This window comes from Rattus norvegicus, chromosome 2, assembly GCF_036323735.1.
Source record: "Rattus norvegicus strain BN/NHsdMcwi chromosome 2, GRCr8, whole genome shotgun sequence".
Lineage (NCBI taxonomy): Eukaryota > Metazoa > Chordata > Mammalia > Rodentia > Muridae > Rattus > Rattus norvegicus.
This window is the reverse complement of record NC_086020.1, coordinates 103,787,766-103,808,669: the sequence shown is the minus strand read 5'-3', so window position 1 is coordinate 103,808,669 and position 20,904 is coordinate 103,787,766. Positions and strand designations below refer to the sequence as shown.

At 38.9% G+C, this 20,904-nt stretch overlaps 1 long non-coding RNA gene across 1 annotated transcript in view; it reads right to left on the bottom strand.

The window, feature by feature from the left end:
* LOC103691515 (uncharacterized) overlaps positions 1–20,686 on the bottom strand; it is a 35,087-nt gene extending 14,401 nt beyond the window's left edge. The window contains exons 1-2 of the long non-coding RNA XR_005500804.2: positions 18,569–20,686; positions 2,322–2,468 (exon numbers count right to left, since the gene is read on the bottom strand). This is a non-coding gene — a long non-coding RNA (uncharacterized LOC103691515). The remainder of the gene's footprint in view (positions 1–2,321; positions 2,469–18,568) is intronic.
* Between the last annotated feature and the right edge of the window lie 218 nt (positions 20,687–20,904).

Here is a 20,904-nt window from a genome sequence, read left to right as displayed (position 1 = left end):
TAGGCTGGAACACAGAATGTGCTCAGTGCTGAAATCATAGTTTTGACTGGGACTTTATTCTAAATAGCTAGCAACCTAGTGTTTAGCACACTGCATTGGTAAACAAATGTATTATGGGCAAGGCGTTAATGAGCAAAGGATGTATTTGTATCTATACAATGTGACATGGTGTTTCACTCAGAATTTTCATTTTTACCTTCTAATTTGTCATATATTTGTAGATTACCATATCATGTTTCAACATGTACATATCTTATATGACACTTAAATCGAGGAAAGTATATCTAAAGTATGTCTTCTCAGACACTTATCACCTCTTCGCATTTAAGATGCTCACAACCCTTACTTCTAGCTTTAGTATAATGAGACATATGTTACCATCATCTATAGTCACCCTACCTCCAATCATAATTTTGGAATATAATTACTAAAATGTTGAATTATAGAACTTACCCATATAAGAATCAAGTTAATGATTATGTAGTGTGCATATGTTCAGACCCTGATGTTTTGCTTATATGAACTCACTTAATTGTCATAATCCTAGAAGATAATGAATGACCACAAAGCAGTCTTTGTAAGCTCAACCAAATGCATGGACACAGAGTGACCCCGGGGCCACCAGTCTACTCAGAACACAATAAACAGAAACCAGAGTCTGTAGCAGTCCTTTTAATTCTGTGACAGTTCTTTCTATTTATTTCATTTTTTTTCTTTTGAGACAGAGTCTCACTACGCAACTCTGGCCATCCTAGAACTCATTATGTCCATATAGTTCTTGTAGCAAACCAGTAGGCCCATGGGAATGAGATCCTGACGTAAGTATAGCATTTGCCCTGGCTTAGTCAGATATAGCATTCTACCACAAAGCTAATGAAACCTGCAGCTTATTTTTCTTTTACTGGCTAGACTTCATAATTTAGAGAAGTTTCAGGTTTCAGAAAAAAAGAGTTGAAAGTACAGAGAATTTCTATGTGTACTAGCCCTCTGTGGGCACATAGCTCTCTTATTATGAATATCAGGCCATAGTGCGCTTCGTTTGTTATACTTGATCAGACAATATTGTTAATACATTATTACTTAGCAACATCCAAGATCTACAGTCTTTGTAGTCTGCATTCTACACATATTGGGGTGTGTGTGTGTGTGTGTGTGTGTGTGTGTGTGTGTGTGTGTGTGTATGTGTGAGTTTATGTGTGTGTCCAGTAATACAAATAGCATCATGCAAAATAGTTTTACTGCATTAAAAGTTCTCTGTGTGCTACCTGTGTATCCTTCCTACTGTCTCAGCTGACCTCCATCACCTGGTACCCACTAATCTTTGCATTACCTCTGTAGTCTTTTCTTCCCCATAATGCCATATACTGGAAGCATGCTGTCCTTAGCCCTCAGACTGGCTTCTTTTTTCTCACAGTGACCTGCATTTAGCATTGCATCATATCTTTTTGTGGCTTAATAGGTCACCTTTTGCAGTGCTGGGCAGTGCTCCATTCTTTGGATTTATTGATAGTTTATCAACTCATTTGTTGTATGAAGCATTGATTACTTCTTCCATGTTTTGGCTATTAGGACTAAAGCTTCTGTGAACATCCACACACAGGGTTTCGTATGGACATACATTTTCAATTCATTTGCATAAAATACCAAAGGATGTGACTGCTGAACAGTATATTAATATCCCCTGTTGGGTTTTTTTTCTTTCCCTATTTGTTTACTTCAGGTTTAAAGTAGTTCACTATGAAACAAAGTATATACAAGAGGCTTTATATAGGCATGCTTTCAAGGATACCACAACACCACCTTCACAACAACCCAAGCAGGACACCCCATCACTTATGTATGGTTTGCTTCAACCTCCAACCCAAGATATAATTTACTAACCGAGGCTCATTTTTACTACAAACATGTGGTGACAACATACTTAATATGTTTACCTTTTCCAAGTTAGTCAAATGTGTTTGAATCTCCCAGAAGATTAACTATAATTTTGTTGAATTCTTTACTCACAAGTTTTATCACCTACAGCTTTTAAATAAAAACTGGATGCATCAGGTGCCATCAAGCCACTTGCTGAGGTCACAGAGCTAACAAACAGTGGAGCCTAGATTTAGACTCAGGTGTCTAGCCTCGAAGTGTCTGTCTAGCAATGTTATATTCCACTGTTTTCACAGCTCCCCGTCTAACAGTGGCTATAATATTTATGTAAATAACTCATTGGTACCTGGAACACTGGATGATGAGTCTGTGGCCACCAAAGCATCACTTCTATTTTAAAGGCCTATTTCCATGCTCAGGGGGAAATTACTCAAAGTCCTGATTACCTTGGGTGGGGGAAGTCCCTAGGCCTTCTGGATGTCCCCAGGGGCTTCCAGCTCATCACTGACTCAGGCCCTTTTCCACAGCTTCCTTTCTCTTTTTTATTTCCCATGAGTTGCGGTCCATAGTTACTTGGTATCATGGCCTTCAGCCTATGGAAAGACAGTAGATCACAGTGAAAAGCGTGTCAGTGTAGGAAACTATTCCTTCCATGGCAGCCTGAAACTAGAGGTAAGGATAAGGAGAGGGGTTGGTGTCCCAGTGGCTCCTTCAAGGGCATGCTTTCATCAGACTACCACCTTCCAGTAGCACAACCGTCTGGGGATCAAACCTTCAACCATAACCTTTTGGGGAGATTTAGTATCTAGACCACAACATGGACTTAAGGGGGAGAAGCAATCATATCCATCTGTGAAGATTATGAAATGGCGTTAGGGTTTTGTCTTTGAAGACTAAATAGAAATGTGATGATCTGGAGTGGTGTAGAGAATCGTCAACACAGAAGGGCCATAAAAGCAAAGGCTAACAAGAAGTAAGCAGTGTGGCCAGAGGTCAGCAGTGTGCCCTGCTTGCAGAAGCATAAGATATAAAGGGTAGGCTTTCTGTTTGCGACTGTGGGGAGGGCATGTTAGAAGGATGTGGTTTTTAACCTGCTGTGATGTAGAAAATCTACCACAAAATAGAAAAAAATTGTTGAGACTGGAAAACCTTCTAGTCTCAAAGTTATGAGCAGTTGTATACTCTGAGATAGATGATGCAATTCACATTCAGTTCCAAACTGCTCAATCAGTCTTTGTAAACATCATTTCAACAGGCCTTTCAATTGTGTAGGTTTAAGGGCAAGAACTTACAATTTTTCTTAAAGAAAACCAAAAGTCAATAAAGTAACCCAAATACAAATGCTTTGGACAGTCTATTTAGTGATGTAAATTGGGTGCACTTTAAGTTCAATTATGCTCCCGGAAAGTTATAATTTTCCCTCAATTTGAATTTAGAAATTGAAACCTGAAAATTACTGGTTGTTTGCAAGAAAGGTGTTTATAGGTTTGTGTCCAAGTATATGTTTACAGATCAGGAGTGAAAACCTGTCTGTAGGGGGATTTTTGTAGAAGGCTATCTTAGTTTGGATTTTACTGCTGTGACAAGACACCATGACCAAGGCAACTTTTATAAAGGACAGCATTTAACTGAGGCTGGCTTACTTTCAGAGGTTCAGTCTATTATCATCATGGTAGGAAACATGGTAGCATCCAGGAGACATGGTGCTGGAGAAGGAGCTGAAAGTTCTACATCTTGATCAGAAGGCATCCAGAAGGAGACCCTCTCTTCTGGAGGCAGCCAGGAGGAGGGAATATTTTGCACTGGGCAGGGCTTAAGCATAGGACCTCAAAGCTCATCCCCACAGTGTCTCTCTTCTTCCAACAAGGCCACAACTCTTAATAGTGCCAATACCCATGGCCCAAGCATATTTAAACCACCACAGAGGCCATTCCCTGTGTGATTTAAGGGGTTGTATTTGGCTTGGGTGAGTACATTCAGGCTATATTCTTGTCACACACACACCAGCACATCCTAACATGAATAAGCATGGTCTGGGTGTAGGAGTTCAGTGTTAAAGTCTTTAGTCAGAAACTGCATTAGTTATGAGCAATGGGTTAGCAGGTAAATGGATGGATGGTCTTCAGATTATTAATCCTGAGAAGACAGGGAGAAGATCAATCACCCACATGAAAAACATGGGCTGCAGCTAGATAGAAGAACTTAGTTATCTCTTTCATATCTTATCTTGACCCTGGGTAATTCTGAAAAGTAACCTGGAAAAGTAACCAGACAGATCCAAATGAAGCATTGCTGCAAAAAAGAATAGGAGATTTCCTCACTGACACAGGGAAGGACTGTTCCAGAATCAAGGAGACAATGGGGTGCACACAAGTGCTGTGTATAATTTGCACTGGCTTCTGGGTCTGACAAGAACATCACCTTGGGCATTAGTCATTGAAGGAACTGGATAAATGTGACTGGAAAGTCAGTGCTATTATATACTTACAGTGTTACCCACACCTGCACAACCTATCAGTAAACACCATCTAGGGCTTAGAGTAGAGGCTTAAATCCCACTTAAACATAAATACCGATGGCTACTAAAATTCTTGAGTCTTACCTTTGCCTTTAATTTTTGCCTTAAAGAGGTGCTTAGCACCACTACCTAAGGACTATACATGGACTGACCGTGGACTCTGACCTCATAGGTAGCAATGAATATTCTAGTAAGATCACCAGTGGAAGGGGAAGCCCTTGGTCCTGCTAAGACTGAACCCCCAGTGAACGTGATTGTTGGGGGGGGCGGCAATGGGGGGAGGATGGGGAGGGGAACACCCGTAAAGAAGGGGAGGGGGAGGGATTAGGGGGATGTTTGCCCGGAAACCGGGAAAGGGAATAACACTCGAAATGTAAATAAGAAACACTCAAGTTAATAAAAAAAAAAAAAAAGAGGTGCTTAGCAAATATAACCAGGGATTTAGGAGTAAAGGGTCAAGATAGTCATGCAATTTATACCTCAAATAGTGTGTTTGTAGAAATAATTTGAGAGAGAAAAACAATTATGCCAATTAAGAACAGTAATTTTGCTTGAAAAGAATCGATGGATAATAATTTATCATCAGCAGTGTGATTTGATGATAATAACTACCATAAAAAGGAGATACTTGCACATATCAAACAGTATATCTTGTGAAGGGCTAGGGTAGACACATCATATGTTTTCCTACTTAATGATGCACTCAGGGGCATGTTTATAAGCATGCATTATGCTCTCCCACTTCTTGTGATGGTGACTAAGAGCTAAAGATTCTTTTGTCTTAAAGGTTACAACGAGAAGCTGTACTGATTGGCACAACCACTTCTCTTGCTACTCTGAAAACTTGTTGACTTAAGTCATTTTTTTGTGTCCCTGATAGCAGTGCAATGGTGGTTAATGATCAAATAAAAGAAATTAGTCAGAATGTCTGTGTAAATAGCACTTAACAGAAGGTCCCATTACTTTCAGAAATATGGGCCCTCACAATATCAGCAGGATCTCTGAAACCAAAGCCACTAGAGATGAACTGTTAGCAACAGTCTCAGTCAGCTCTGGATCTTGCATGCAACATTACCAACAACCCAAGCAACACGGGGCCACAGGGACAAGAACGACAATGTCTAAGATTGGGCTGACCAACGGCTCTCTGACTGGAACTGAAGCCTGCTCCCACAGGAAGGAGTCCACCTCTGATACTGTAACTCTAGTCAAAAGCCTAAGACTGAGTAAGCCATAGGCCAGTTGCTGCTGTTATTTTGATAAACATAGATGATGAGTTCATCAAATTGCACTCTGTGTGCCTGTGTTTATACCCACAAATTACTGCTGCTGTCAACTTCGGTGGAAGAAGCGTCTTTGTTTTAGCAGTCTGTCATAACCTCACAGGCTCATAACTGATCAGTGTGAGGAGAATACGTGTCAGCTGAATGCTCACTTATAAACTGTGTTTCTATTCCCCAAAGGAACAGGAAACAGGAAAAGGGGACAGAAAGAATGTAAGAGATGGAGAACAGGTGCAGTATGTAGAATATCAATTGCTGGGAATGACATGCATGGCTTTTGCACACTTGAACTCATGACATCTGTGATTATCTGCACAGGACTGGACCCACCCACATACTAGTCTAGGGGAGGGAGGAGTTCATGGGATGCCACTCCTCCTTGAGGACTTACACTATTTCTAGAAGATGGAAAAAGGAGAGAGATTTTTCCTCAGTGGTAGAGCAACTGATAAGGTGTCCGTGCCTCTTTAAGTAACCCTTCACCTATGTTCCTCCAAGTAACTATAGTATAACCGTAACTCACTGGGTCATCAAGGGAGCAGTATTAGGAGAAACAAATGGGCACAAGTGATTAGGAGGAATAAAGGGGGATGAGAAGGCAAGTGGGTGAATGTGATCAAAATACATTATAGACACATGAGGAAAGTCCACCATGAAACTCGGTGATAATTAACAGACACTGTTTTTAAAAGGAGATGTACAAAGGAGCCCATTTTTAAGTAGACAAATCCTTTTAATAGACAACTTGAAAGATTTCAGCTGGAATCTCTTTTCAACTGTATGCTTTAGTACCCTATTCAGTGCACATCTGGTTCCTCTAGAGCCTCACAAGGCCAACCTGGACCTGCTCCAGCCTGTTTCCTGGCTGGCATCTAGGTGGAGGGTTACTTAAATGTCAACCTCATTTCTTGCATGTTAGTGCATTGGGTTTTCTAGCTAAAATACGTTCTTTCCCCAGGAATGAACAATTTAGAACACACATTAGATCAAATGTCAAACCCCTTTCAAATTATCAAAAAAACTTAACATTCTTTTTTATTGTTTCTTTTATTTATTTATATTTCAAAGTTCCAGTTAAGCCCCCTATCCCTACACCCTCCCCCTGCTTCTATGAGGGTGCTGCCCTTCCCACCCACCTTCTCCCATCTCAGTGCCCTAGCATTCCTCTACACTGGGGCATCAAGCCTCCACAAGACCAAAGGGATCCTGTTCCCATTGATGTGAGATAAGGCAATTGTCTGCTACATATGTAGCTGGAGCCATGGGTCCCTCCACGTATACTCTTTGGCTGGTGGTTTAGTCCCTGGGAGCTCTGAGGGGTCTGGTTGGTTAGTATTGTTGTTCTACCAGTGGGGTTGCTAAACCCTTCAGCTCCTTAAGTCCTTCCCCTAACTCTTCCATTGGGATCAGATGGTGGCTGTGTGCTTCTGCATCTGTATTGGTCAGGCTCTGGCACACCCTCTCAGGGGACATCTATACCAGGTTCCTGTCACCAAGGGCTTCTTGGCATCAGCAATAGTGTCTGTATTTGGTGTGTGCAGATGGGATGGATCCCTATGTGGGACAGTCTCTGCTCCACTATTTGTCCCTGCATTTCCTTTTGACAGGAGCAATTCTGGATAGCCCAGGAGCAAGATGGGTCAGTGGCCCCATCCCGCAAACGGGGCTGAGCCTATCCACTAGATATGGTCTCTACAGGTTTTGTTTCCCCTTTACTGGGTATTTCAGGTACTATCATCCATGCTGGGTCCTGGGAACTTCTTGGATCCCTGGCATCTGGGACTTTCCAGTGGGTACCTCCAGTTCCCCGTCCCCTACTCCTAGACATATTTGTTTAATTTTCTGACCCTCTGTACTTCTCACCTGTCTCCCCCCAAACCTGATCCTGCCCCCACTTTTTACTCCCCTTCACCTCTCCCTCCCAGACCCCTCCCTCCATCTACATTCTATGATTGTTTTATTCCCTTTTGTGAGTAGGATTGAAACATCCACACTTTGGTTTTCCTTCTTCTTGGGTTTCATTTGGTCTGTGAGTTGTATCACAGGTATTCCAAGCTTTTCCTCTTTTGGATAATATCTACTTATCAGTGAGTACATACCATGTGTGTTCTTTTGTGACAGGGTTACTGCACTCAGAATATTTTCTAGTTTCATCCATTTGCCTGCAAATTTCATGAGCTCATTGTTTTTTATTTATTTATTTATTTATTTATTTATTTATTTATTTATTTTATTAACTTGAGTATTTCTTATATACATTTCGACTGTTATTCCCCGGTTTCCGGGCAAACATCCCCCTAATCCCTCCCCCTCCCCTCCTTTATGGGTGTTCCCCTCCCCATCTTCCCCCCATTGCCACACTCCCCCCAACAATCTAGTTCACTGGGGGTTCAGTCTTAGCAGGACCTAGGGCTTCCCCCTCCGCTGGTGCTCTTACTAGGATATTCATTGCTACCTATGAGGTCAGAGTCCAGGGTCAGTCCATGTATAGTCTTTAGGTAGTGGCTTAGTCCCTGGAAGCTCTGGTTGCTTGGCATTGTTGTACATATGGGGTCTCGAGCCCCTTCAAGCTCTTCCAGTTCTTTCTCTGATTCCTTCAACGGGGGTCCTATTCTCAGTTCAGTGGTTTGCTGCTGGCATTCGCCTCTGTATTTGCTGTATTCTGGCTGTGTCTCTCAGGAGCGATCTACATCCGGCTCCTGTCGGTCTGCACTTCTTTGCATCATCCATCTTGTCTAATTGGGTGGCTGTATATGTATGGGCCACATGTGGGGCAGGCTCTGAATGGGTGTTCCTTCAGTCTCTGTTTTAATCTTTGCCTCTCTCTTCCCTGCCAAGGGTATTCTTATTCCCCTTTTAGAGAAGGAGTGAAGCATTCACATTTTTATCATCCGTCTTGCGTTTCATTTGTTCTAGGCATCTAGGGTAATTCAAGCATTTGGGCTAATAGCCACTTATCAATGAGTGCATACCATGTGTGTTTTTCTGTGATTGGGTTAGCTCACTCAGGATGATATTTTCCAGTTCCAACCATTTGCCTACGAATTTCATAAAGTCATTGTTTTTGATAGCTGAGTAATATTCCATTGTGTAGATGTACCACATTTTCTGTATCCATTCCTCTGTTGAAGGGCATCTGGGTTCTTTCCAGCTTCTGGCTATTATAAATAAGGCTGCTATGAACATAGTGGAGCACGTGTCTTTTTTATATGTTGGGGCATCTTTTGGGTATATGCCCAAGAGAGGTATAGCTGGATCCTCAGGCAGTTCAATGTCCAATTTTCTGAGGAACCTCCAGACTGATTTCCAGAATGGTTGTACCAGTCTGCAATCCCACCAACAATGGAGGAGTGTTCCTCTTTCTCCGCATCCTCGCCAGCATCTGCTGTCACCTGAGTTTTTGATCTTAGCCATTCTCACTGGTGTGAGGTGAAATCTCAGGGTTGTTTTGATTTGCATTTCCCTTATGACTAAATATGTTGAACATTTCTTTAGGTGTTTCTCAGCCATTCAGCATTCCTCAGATGTGAATTCTTTGTTTAGCTCTGAACCCCATTTTTTAATAGGGTTATTTGTCTCCCTGCGGTCTAACTTCTTGAGTTCTTTGTATATTTTGGATATAAGGCGTCTATCTGTTGTAGGATTGGTAAAGATCTTTTCCCAATCTGTTGGTTGCCGTTTTGTCCTAACCACAGTGTCCTTTGCCTTACAGAAGCTTTGCAGTTTTATAAGATCCCATTTGTCGATTCTTGATCTTAGAGCATAAGCCATTGGTGTTTTGTTCAGGAAATTTTTTCCAGTGCCCATGTGTTCCAGATGCTTCCCTAGTTTTTCTTCTATTAGTTTGAGTGTGTCTGGTTTGATGTGGAGGTCCTTGATCCACTTGGACTTAAGCTTTGTACAGGGTGATAAGCATGGATCGATCTGCATTTTTCTACATATTGACCTCCAGTTGAACCAGCACCATTTGCTGAAAATGCTATCTTTTTTCCATTGGATGGTTTTGGCTCCTTTGTCAAAAATCAAGTGACCATAGGTGTGTGGGTTCATTTCTGGGTCTTCAATTCTATTCCATTGGTCTATCTGTCTGTCTCTGTACCAATACCATGCAGTTTTTATCACTATTGCTCTGTAATACTGCTTGAGTTCAAGGATAGTGATTCCCCCTGAAGTCCTTTTATTGTTGAGGATAGTTTTAGCTATCCTGGGTTTTTTGTTATTCCAAATGAATTTGCAAATTGTTCTGTCTAACTCTTTGAAGAATTGGATTGGTATTTTGATGGGGATTGCATTGAATCTGTAGATCGCTTTTGGTAAAATGGCCATTTTTACTATATTAATCCTTCCAATCCATGAGCATGGGAGATCTTTCCATCTTCTGAGGTCTTCTTCAATTTCTTTCTTCAGTGTCTTGAAGTTCTTATTGTACAGATCTTTTACTTGCTTGGTTAAAGTCACACCGAGGTACTTTATATTATTTGGGTCTATTATGAAGAGTGTCGTTTCCCTAATTTCTTTCTCGGCTTGTTTGTCTTTTCTGTAGAGGAAGGCTATTGATTTATTTGAGTTAATTTTATACCCAGCCACTTTGCTGAAGTTGTTTATCAGCTTTAGTAGTTCTCTGGTGGAACTTTTGGGATCACTTAAATATACTATCATATCATCTGCAAATAGTGATATTTTGACTTCTTTTCCGATCTGTATCCCCTTGATCTCCTTTTGTTGTCTGATTGCTCTGGCTAGAACTTCAAGAACTATATTGAATAAGTAGGGAGAGAGTGGGCAGCCTTGTCTAGTCCCTGATTTTAGTGGGATTGCTTCAAGTTTCTCTCCATTTAGTTTAATGTTAGCAACTGGTTTGCTGTATATGGCTTTTACTATGTTTAGATATGGGCCTTGAATTCCTATTTTTTCCAGGATTTTTATCATGAAGGGGTGTTGAATTTTGTCAAATGCTTTCTCAGCATCTAATGAAATGATCATGTGGTTTTGTTCTTTCAGTTTGTTTATATAATGGATCACGTTGATGGTTTTCCGTATATTAAACCATCCCTGCATGCCTGGGATGAAGCCTACTTGGTCATGGTGGATGAATGTTTTGATGTGCTCTTGGATTCGGTTTGCCAGAATTTTATTGAGTATTTTTGCGTTGATATTCATAAGGGAAATTGGTCTGAAGTTTTCTTTCTTTGTTGTGTCTTTGTGTGGTTTAGGTATAAGAGTAATTGTGGCTTCATAGAAGGAATTCGGTAGTGCTCCATCTGTTTCAATTTTGTGGAATAGTTTGGATAATATTGGTATGAGGTCTTCTATGAAGGTCTGATAGAATTCTGCACTAAACCCGTCTGGACCTGGGCTCTTTTTGCTTGGGAGACCTTTAATGACTGCTTCTATTTCCTTAGGAGTTATGGGGTTGTTTAACTGGTTTATCTGTTCCTGATTTAACTTCGGTACCTGGTATCTGTCTAGGAAATTGTCCATTTCCTGCAGATTTTCAAGTTTTGTTGAATATAGGTTTTTATAGTAAGAACTGATGATTTTTTGAATTTCCTCTGAATCTGTAGTTATGTCTCCCTTTTCATTTCTGATTTTGTTAATTTGGACGCACTCTCTGTGTCCTCTCGTTAGTCTGGCTAAGGGTTTATCTATCTTGTTGATTTTCTCAAAGAACCAACTTTTGGTTCTGTTGATTCTTTCTATGGTCCTTTTTGTTTCTACTTGGTTAATTTCAGCTCTGAGTTTGATTATTTCCTGCCTTCTACTCCTCCTGGGTGTATTTGCTGCTTTTTGTTCTAGAGCTTTTAGGTGTGCTGTCAAGCTGCTGACATATGCTCTTTCCTGTTTCTTTCTGCAGGCACTCAGCGCTATGAGTTTTCCTCTTAGCACAGCTCTCATTGTGTCCCATAAGTTTGGGTATGTTGTACCTTCATTTTCATTAAATTCTAAAAAGTTTCTAATTTCTTTCTTTATTTCTTCCTTGACCAGGTTATCATTGAGTAGAGCATTGTTCAATTTCCATGTATATGTGGGCCTTCTTCCCTTATTGTTATTGAAGACTACTTTTAGGCCGTGGTGGTTTGATAGTACGCATGGGATTATTTCTATCTTTCTGTACCTGTTGAGGCCCGTTTTTTGACCAATTATATGGTCAATTTTGGAGAAAGTACCATGAGGAGCTGAGAAGAAGGTATATCCTTTTGCTTTAGGATAGAATGTTCTAAACATTAATAAACAAGTAGAAGCCTACAGAGAGGAATCGCAAAAATCCCTGAAAGAATTCCAGGAAAACACAATCAAACAGTTGAATGGAATTAAAAATGGAAATAGAAGCAATCAAGAAAGAACACATGGAAACAACCCTGGATATAGAAAACCAAAAGAAGAGACAAGGAGCTGTAGATACGAGATTCACCAACAGAATACAAGAGATGGAAGAGAGAATCTCAGGAGCAGAAGATTCCATAGAAATCATTGACTCAACTGTCAAAGATAATGTAAAGCGGAAAAAGCTACTGGTCCAAAACATACAGGAAATCCAGGACTCAATGAGAAGATCAAACCTAAGGATAATAGGTATAGAAGAGAGTGAAGACTCCCAGCTCAAAGGACCAGTAAATATCTTCAACAAAATCATAGAAGAAAACTTCCCTAACCTAAAAAAAGAGATATCCATAGGCATACAAGAAGCCTACAGAACTCCAAATAGATTGGACCAGAAAAGAAACACCTCCCGTCACATAGTAGTCAAAACACCAAATGCACAAAATAAAGAAAGAATACTAAAAGCAGTAAGGGAAAAAGGTCAAGTAACATATAAAGGCAGACCTATCAGAATCACACCAGACTTTTCGCCAGAAACTATGAAGGCCAGAAGATCCTGGACTGATGTCATACAGACCCTAAGAGAACACAAATGCCAGCCCAGGTTACTGTATCCTGCAAAACTCTCAATTAACATAGATGGAGAAACCAAGATATTCCATGACAAAACCAAATTTACACAATATCTTTCTACAAATCCAGCACTACAAAGGATAGTAAATGGTAAAGCCCAACATAAGGAGGCAAGCTATACCCTAGAAGAAGCAAGAAACTAATTGTCTTGGCAACAAAACAAAGAGAAGAAAACCACACAAACATAACCTCACATCCAAGTATGAATATAACAGGAAGCAATAATCACTATTCCTTAATATCTCTTAACATCAATGGCCTCAACTCCCCAATAAAAAGACATAGATTAACAAACTGGATACACAACGAGGACCCTGCATTCTGCTGCCTACACAGGAAACACACCTCAGAGACAAAGACAGACACTACCTCAGAGTGAAAGGCTGGAAAACAACTTTCCAAGCAAATGGTCGGAAGAAGCAAGCTGGAGTAGCCATTCTAATATCAGATAAAATCAATTTTCAAATAAAAGTCATCAAAAAAGATAAGGAAGGACACTTCATATTCATCAAAGGAAAAATCCACCAAGATGAACTCTCAATCCTAAATATCTATGCCCCAAATACAAGGGCACCTACATACGTAAAAGAAACCTTACTAAAGCTCAAAACACACATTGCACCTCACACAATAATAGTAGGAGATTTCAACACCCCACTCTCATCAATGGACAGATCATGGAAACAGAAATTAAACAGAGACGTAGACAGACTAAGAGAAATCATTACCCAAATGGACTTAACGGATATTTATAGAGGTCATTGATTTTAATAGCTGAGTAGTACTCCATTTTGTAGATGTACCACATTTTCTGTATCCATTCCTCTGTGGAAGGACATCTGGGTTCTTTCCAGCTTCTGGCTATTATAAGTAAGGCTGCTATGAACATAGTGGAGTATGTATCTTTGTTATTATATGTTGGAGCATCTTTGGGGTATATGCCCAGGAATGGTATAGCTGGGTCCTCAGGTAGTACTATGTATGTATAACATTCTGAAAAACATCCAGACTGAATTCCAGAATAGTTGTACCAGCTTGCAATCCCACCAGCAATGGAGGAGTGTTCCTCTTTCTCCACATCCTTGCCACTATTTGCTATCACCTGAATTTTTGATCTTAGCCATTCTGAATAGTATGAAGTGAAATCTCAGGGTCATTTTGATTTGCAATTCCCTGATGACTAAGGATGTTGAACATTTCTTTAGGTGCTTCTTGGCCATTTGAAATTTCTCAGTTCAGAATTTTTTGTTTAGCTTGATACCCCATTTTTAATAAGGTTATTTGGTTCTCTGAAATCTAACTTCTTGAGTTATTTGTATATTTTGTATATTAGCACCTCTATTGAATGTAGAGTTGGTAAAGAGATTTTCCCCATTCTATGGATTACCATTTTGTCCTAATAACAGTGTCCTTTAACTTACAGAAGCTTTCAGTTTTATGAGGTCCCATTTGTTAATTGTTGGTCTTAGATCCTGAGTCATTGGTGTTCTGTTCAGGAAAATTTCCACTGTGCCAACGTGTTTAAGGTTCCTTCCCTCTTTCTCTTCTATTAGATTCAGTGTATCTGCTTTTATGTGGAGGTCTTGATCCACTTGGACTTGAGCTTTGTACAGGAGATAAGAATGGATCAATTTGCATTCTTCTACATGCCAAACGCCAGTTTAACCAGCACCATTTGTTGAAAATACTGTCTTTTTTCCACCTTATGGTTTTGGACCATAGATGTGTGGGTTCATTTCTGGGTCTTCAATTCTATTTCGCTGATCTACCTGCCTGTCGCTGTACTAATACTATGTGGTTTTTAATCACCATTTCTCTATAGTACAGCTTGAGATCACAGATGGTGATTCCCCAAGAACTTCTTTTATTGTTGAGGATGGGTTTTGCTATCCTGAGTCTTTTGTTATTCTAAGGAAATGTGCCAATTGCTCTTCCTAACTCTATGAAGAATTGAGTTGGAATTTTGATAGGGATTGCATTGAATCTGTAAATTGCAAGACAAACATTTTTACTATATTAATCCTGCCAACCCATGAGCATGGGAGGTCTTTCCATTTTCTGAGATCTTCTTTGATGTTTTCTTCAGACACTTGCAGTTTGTGTCACACAGATCTTTCACTTGCTTGGTTAGAGTCACACTAAGGTATTTTGCATTATTTATGACTATTGCAAAGAGTGTTGTTTCCCTAATTTCTTTCTCAGTCTGTTTATCCTTTGAGTAAAGGAAGGATACTGATTTTTTTAATTAATTTTATATCTAGCCACTTTGCTGAAGTTGTTTATCAGTTGTAGGAATTCTCTGGTAGAATTTTTGGGGTCACTTAAGTGTACTATTATATCATCTGCTAATAGCCACATTTTGACTACTTCTTTTCCAATTTGAATCTGTTTGACCTCCTTCTGTTGCATGATTGCTCTGGCTAGGACTTCAAGTACTATGTTGAATAGGTAGGGAGAAAATGGGCAGCCTTGTCTAGTCCTTGATTTTAGTGGAATTGCTTGAAGGTTCTCTCCATTTAGTCTAATATTGGCTACTGGTTTGCTGTATATTGCTTTTATCGTGTTTAGGTATGGGCCTTCAATTCCTGATCTTTCCAAGAATTTTATCATGAAGGGGTGCTGAATTTTGTCAAATGCTTTCTCAGCATCTAATTAGATGATCATGTGGTTTTCTTTTTTTTTTTTTTTTTAGTTTGTTCAGTTTAGTTTGTTTAGCTTAGTTTTTTTTTTTTTTTTTTTTTTAGTTTAGTTAATGGATTTTTGTATATTGAACCATCCCTGCTTCCCTGGGATGAAACCTACTTGATCACGATGGTTGATAATTTTGAAGTGTTCTTGAATTTGGTTTTCAAGAATTTTATTTTTTTGCATCAATATTCATAAGGGAAACGGGTCTAAAATTCTCTTTCTTTGTTGGGTCTTTGTTTGCTTCATGTATAAGTGTAATTGTTGCTTCAAAGAACAAATTGGGTACTGTTCCTTCTGTTTCTATTTTGTGGAATAGTTTGAAGAGTATTGGTGTCAGGTCTTCTTTGAAGATCTGATAGAATTCTGCACTAAACCTATCTGGTCCTCGGTCTTTTTTGGTTGGGAGACTTTTAATGACTGTTTCTATTCTTTATAAGTATGGACCTGTTTAGATGATTTATCTGATCTTCATTTTACTTTGGTATCTGTCTAGAAAAATCATCCATTGCATATTGATTTTCCAGTTTTGTTGAGTATAGGCATTGTAGTAGGATTTGATGATTTTTTGAATTTCCTCAGTTTCTGTTGTTATGTCTCCCTTTTCATTTCTGATTCTGTTAATTTGGATACTGTCTCTGTGCCCTCCTTCTGCTTAATCTGACTAAGGGTTTATCTATCTTGTTGATTTTCTCAAAGAACCAGCTCCTAGTTTTGTTTAGTTTTTAAATAGTTTTCATTGTTTCTACTTGGCTGATTTCAGCCCTGAGTTTAATTATTTCCTGCCATCTACTCCTCTTGGATGTATTTGCTTCTTTTTGTTCTAAAACTTTCATGTTAATGGAAGGCTCTCTCCAATTTCTTTATGGATTCGCTCAAAGCTATGATTTTTCCTCTTAGCACTGTTTTCAATGCATACCATAAATTTGGGTATGTTGTGCCTTCATTTTCATTAAATTCTAAAATGTCTTTAATTTCTTTCTTTATTCCCTGACCAGGTTATTGAGTAGAGAGTTGTTCAGGTCCCATTGGTATGTGGGTTTTCTGTTGTTTTTGTTGTTATTGAAGACCAGCCTTAGTTTGTGTTGATCTGATTGTATGCATGGGCTTATTTCAATCTTCTTATATCTGTTGAGGCTTGTTTTGTGTCTGATTATATGGTCAATTTTGGAGAAGGTACCATGAAGTGCTGAGAAAAAGGTATATTCTTTTGTTTTGGGGTAAAGTGTTCTATAGATATTAAGTCCATTTGGTTCATAACTTCTGTTAGTTTCACTTTGTCTCTGTTTAGTTTCTGTTTCCATGATCTTTCCATTGGTGAGAGTGAGGTGTTGAAGACTCCTACTATTATTGTATGAGGTTCAATGTATGCTTTGAGCTCAGGAATATTTCTTTTACAAATGTGGGTGCCCTTGTATTTGGGGCATAGATGTTCAGAATTGAGAATTCATCTTGGTGGATTTCCCTTTGGTGAGTATGAAGTGTCCTTCCTTATCTTTTTTGATTACTTGTGGTTGAAAGTCTATTTTATTGCATATTAGATTCACTATTCCAGCTTGTTTCTTGGGACCATTTGCTTGTAATTTTTTTCTAGCATTTTACTTTGATGTAGAGTCTGTCTTTGTCATTGAGGTGTGTTTCCTATATGCAGCAAATGCTGGGTCATGTTTATGTATCCAGTCTATTAGTCTATGTCTTTTTATTGAGGAGTTGAGTCCATTGGTGTTGAGAAGTATTGAAAACCAATGATTGTTGCTTCCTGTTATTTTTTGTTGTTGTTGTTAGAGGTGGAATTATGTTTGTGTGGTTCTCTTCTTTTGAGTTTGTTGTGAGAAGATTAATTTCTTGCATTTTCTTAGTGTAGTTTCCCTCCTTGTGTTGGAGTTTTCTTTCTATTATTCTCTGTAGGGCTGAATTGCTGGAAAGATAGTTTAAATTTTGTTTCATCATGGAGTATCTTGCTTTGTCCATCTATGCTAATTGATAGTTTGGCTGCATATAGTATCCTGGACTGGCATTTGTGTTCTTTTAGGGTCTGTATGACATCTGCCCAGGATCTTCTGGCTTTTAGAGTCTCTGTTGAGAAATCTAATGTAATTCTGATAGGTCTGCCTGTGGGATGATATCATCATACAGGTGAGGCAGGTACAGGATAGAATGAGGTCTGCCATTGGACCAGAAGGAAAGATGAGTGAGAGAAAAGTTTGAAGGAAGAGGAGAAGACAGGAATGGAAAAGAGGAGGAGACCATAGAGAAGCTGCTGAGGAGAGAACATGGAAGCTGATATTAAGATTCCATGCTGTACCTTTACGGGTTGTTATGAATGTTCTTAAGGGATAGATGTGTACAGGGATTTGTATGTTTAGGTGGGCAATTATATTGTATCAATTGGATCAGAGGTTATTGTGTTGTGTGGTCTTTCATGTGGGGAATTGAATTTGGGAGAGTACGTGGGAAGCCTCAGAATTGGGATGTGTACTTCTGGCAAGATATCTAGCAGATATCTTGGGGCACCACAGTGCCAGACCTAGAGAGGGTAAAAAGACAGCATTTTATTTTTTATATTTTTACAACAACATCGGCTTTTATATGTTACATGGCCTTTCCCCCTTCCTGCTTTTTAATATTCTTTTTTTGTTCTGTGCATTTGGTGCTTTGGTTTTTATGTGATGGGAGGAATTTCATTTCTGGTCCATTCTATTTGGTGTTCTGTAAGCTTCTTGTATGTTCATGGGCATATCTTTCTTCAAGTTAGGGAAGTTTTCATCTATGATTTTGTTGAAGATGTTACTGGCCTTTGGAGTTGGGAGTCTTTGCTTTCTACTATACCTATTATTCTTAAGTTTTTCATTGTCTTGGATTTCTTGACTGATTTGAGTTAGAATATTTTTGCTTTTTGTATTTTCTTTGACTGTTGTGTCAATGTGTTCTATGCCCGAGAGTCTCTCTTTTATTTCTTGTATTACCTAAAAAGAAATGTACACACCCTTATAGAGGAAGGGATGGGGGATGGGATAGGGGGGTTATGTCCAGGAAACTGGGAAAAGGAATAACATTTGAAATGTGAATAAAAGATTTCCAATAAAAAAAGAAATGTATACTGTAACTTTAATTTTTTCAATGTCTACTTTTAATGATAGTTCTTAAGCACTTTAACCTCCCTTTTAACCCACTGCCCACCAGTGTTATTGGAAAAGGAAAGATATGAAGGAAGTGGACGTGTTTAGAAATGGTTCTTTGGAGCAATTCCCACCTGTGCTGTCTGGAAATCAGCAGTTCAGTTCACAGGTCAGCAGTGGGAGCTTCACTGATATATCAGCAATCCAGTTCAGTAGAGTTGGGGTAGTAAACACAAATCAGCAGTAGTAGTACTACCTAGCAGAGACAGACAGGTCAGGTCTCAACACAGATCAGCAGAAGGGACCAGCAGGAATGCCAGAAGAAGTTTTTGGCTGTGCCTCTTGGCTGGACACACAAGCATTGCACAGCTAGCTCTAAAATAAGCAAAGCCAGCTCATCCCCTGCCACTGTCCATTAAATATCTCGTATTTTATTCTCCCCTCAAATATCACGTATCCTTTACAGGTCTTGCCTCAGCATGTGTCTTCCCTCAGCAGGTGTGTCTGTCTCAGCTGACACCACTCTACCAATTAGCCTCAGAAGAGCAAGAAACTGCAGCATACCACCAGAAGTTTTTTGGCAATTTTTCTCTATGGAGTCTCGACAAACAGAACTCAGCTACACATGTTAAGGCAGACCAATACATACATGTTGTTAGCAAAGAATCCTTCATCATAAGTCCTTTCACATACTTGTTTTAGCAGAATATCTTTTCTCCTGTGTCTGCTTCAGCAAAATGTTCCCTTATGAGTCTATCTTAGTCTTTCACCTGTGTCCACTTCAGGAAAACACTCCCTCATGTGTTTGCCCCAGCAAAACACCATCTAACATAACTCACTTTCCAAAGTACCTTTAAGTTTTCACTTCAGTAAACATCAGTCCAAACATAAAATCTTTGATCTATAATCTGTACTGACTGAAAAATATGCTAAGGCAATGGTAGCACAAAGTATAAAGTAGTAACCAATCAACATCTGATTTAACTCAAGGCTTACTCCATGAGATGGGCCCCATACTTGACACTGCTTGGGTGACCAAGAACCAGAGACTAGATAGCCCGGGACAAATATTACTAGTCTAAAAAAAGTAACAATAATATGACTCCTAATGATGTTTTGCTATACTTGTAGATCAGTACCTACTGAGAAATACAGTAATCTTAAGTCTGTGTTCGGCAGTTGATAAAAGATAAATTGGAAAAAGCAAAAGTGGGCTATTCATTTTCCATTGTACCTTGTGTTCTTGGCCTTTGAGATAGTCATAAGATTGCAAAAGCTGAAATCCCAGGTTTTTCTTGAATCATAAATGAGAGAGAATATTATAAAGACCTACAGTTTCTGGAAACATTGACATTTTAGATGGTATGTAACTGTCATGAGCAAGAAGATGGGTGTTCAGGGAGAATGGTCAAAACAGTCTCCTAACCCTACATAGGAATATAAGTGGGAAAGAGAAGGATTTTTTAAACCCATTTATTCAAGAACTTATGGAGAACCATAATATAAAATACTAGGCACAACATTTTATTTTATAAAAATAAAAGTAAGGCACAGTTCTTAGGCAAATTAGGTACAATCAACCTCCCTTTACATGTTTCCCTCCACACTTAGTGACTAACACATGAAGTAAAAGGAAAAAAGTAAACAAATTGTCTTCAACTGCTCCATAGGGCCTGCAGGAAACTAGCTGGGCACATAACAAACATGGAGATTTGCATGTGGTTGACTGCTTTGCCAAGGGGTGATATAAATCTGAATGGAGATAACACAAGTCATTGTTCCCCCATTCTAATTCAATAATTTTATATGGAAAATAAGAAAAGAACACTGATGGCAAGCTGGGAAAATATGAAATCTAATTACAGAAACTGAGTTAGATTCAGGGCCCAGAAGAGCCTTCTTGGAAACTTGCCTAGTCCTTCAGTGATTCCTTTCTATGTGTAATCTCCAAAAGAGGCGTAATTATAAAAGACTGTATGGTCAAAATTCATATAGTAAACACTAAAATGTACATATCCCTCTCCAAACTAAATACAAGGAAAATGTTAAAGCTGCTTATCAAATTATACATGTAAAGATATGTTCCTTTTATAGATAGTGAGATGTAGCACTTTAAGTCATAGAGGAAAGGGCTATGCTATACTAAGCGTACATACAATTCAAAGGTGAAATTTGGTGCCTAACATCCCAGTTTTATAATTTTGTTTAATATTTAAAACTATCTTTTAATGTTATAAATGTAATGTTTCTCTTCTAATTTTCTTATAAACTTCAATATTATTAACATATTCTAGCTTCAAAATTAAAGTAAACATATTTTATCTACCTAAAATAATTGAACATGCAAACTTCATATTTAGAACTTCCTAAAATTACCATGGATATTTGCCTAGTGTTATTCCTTAGGAATTTCCATGTAGACTTATAGTTTATGTCATATCAGAATATATACTCTCTCAATGGAGAATAC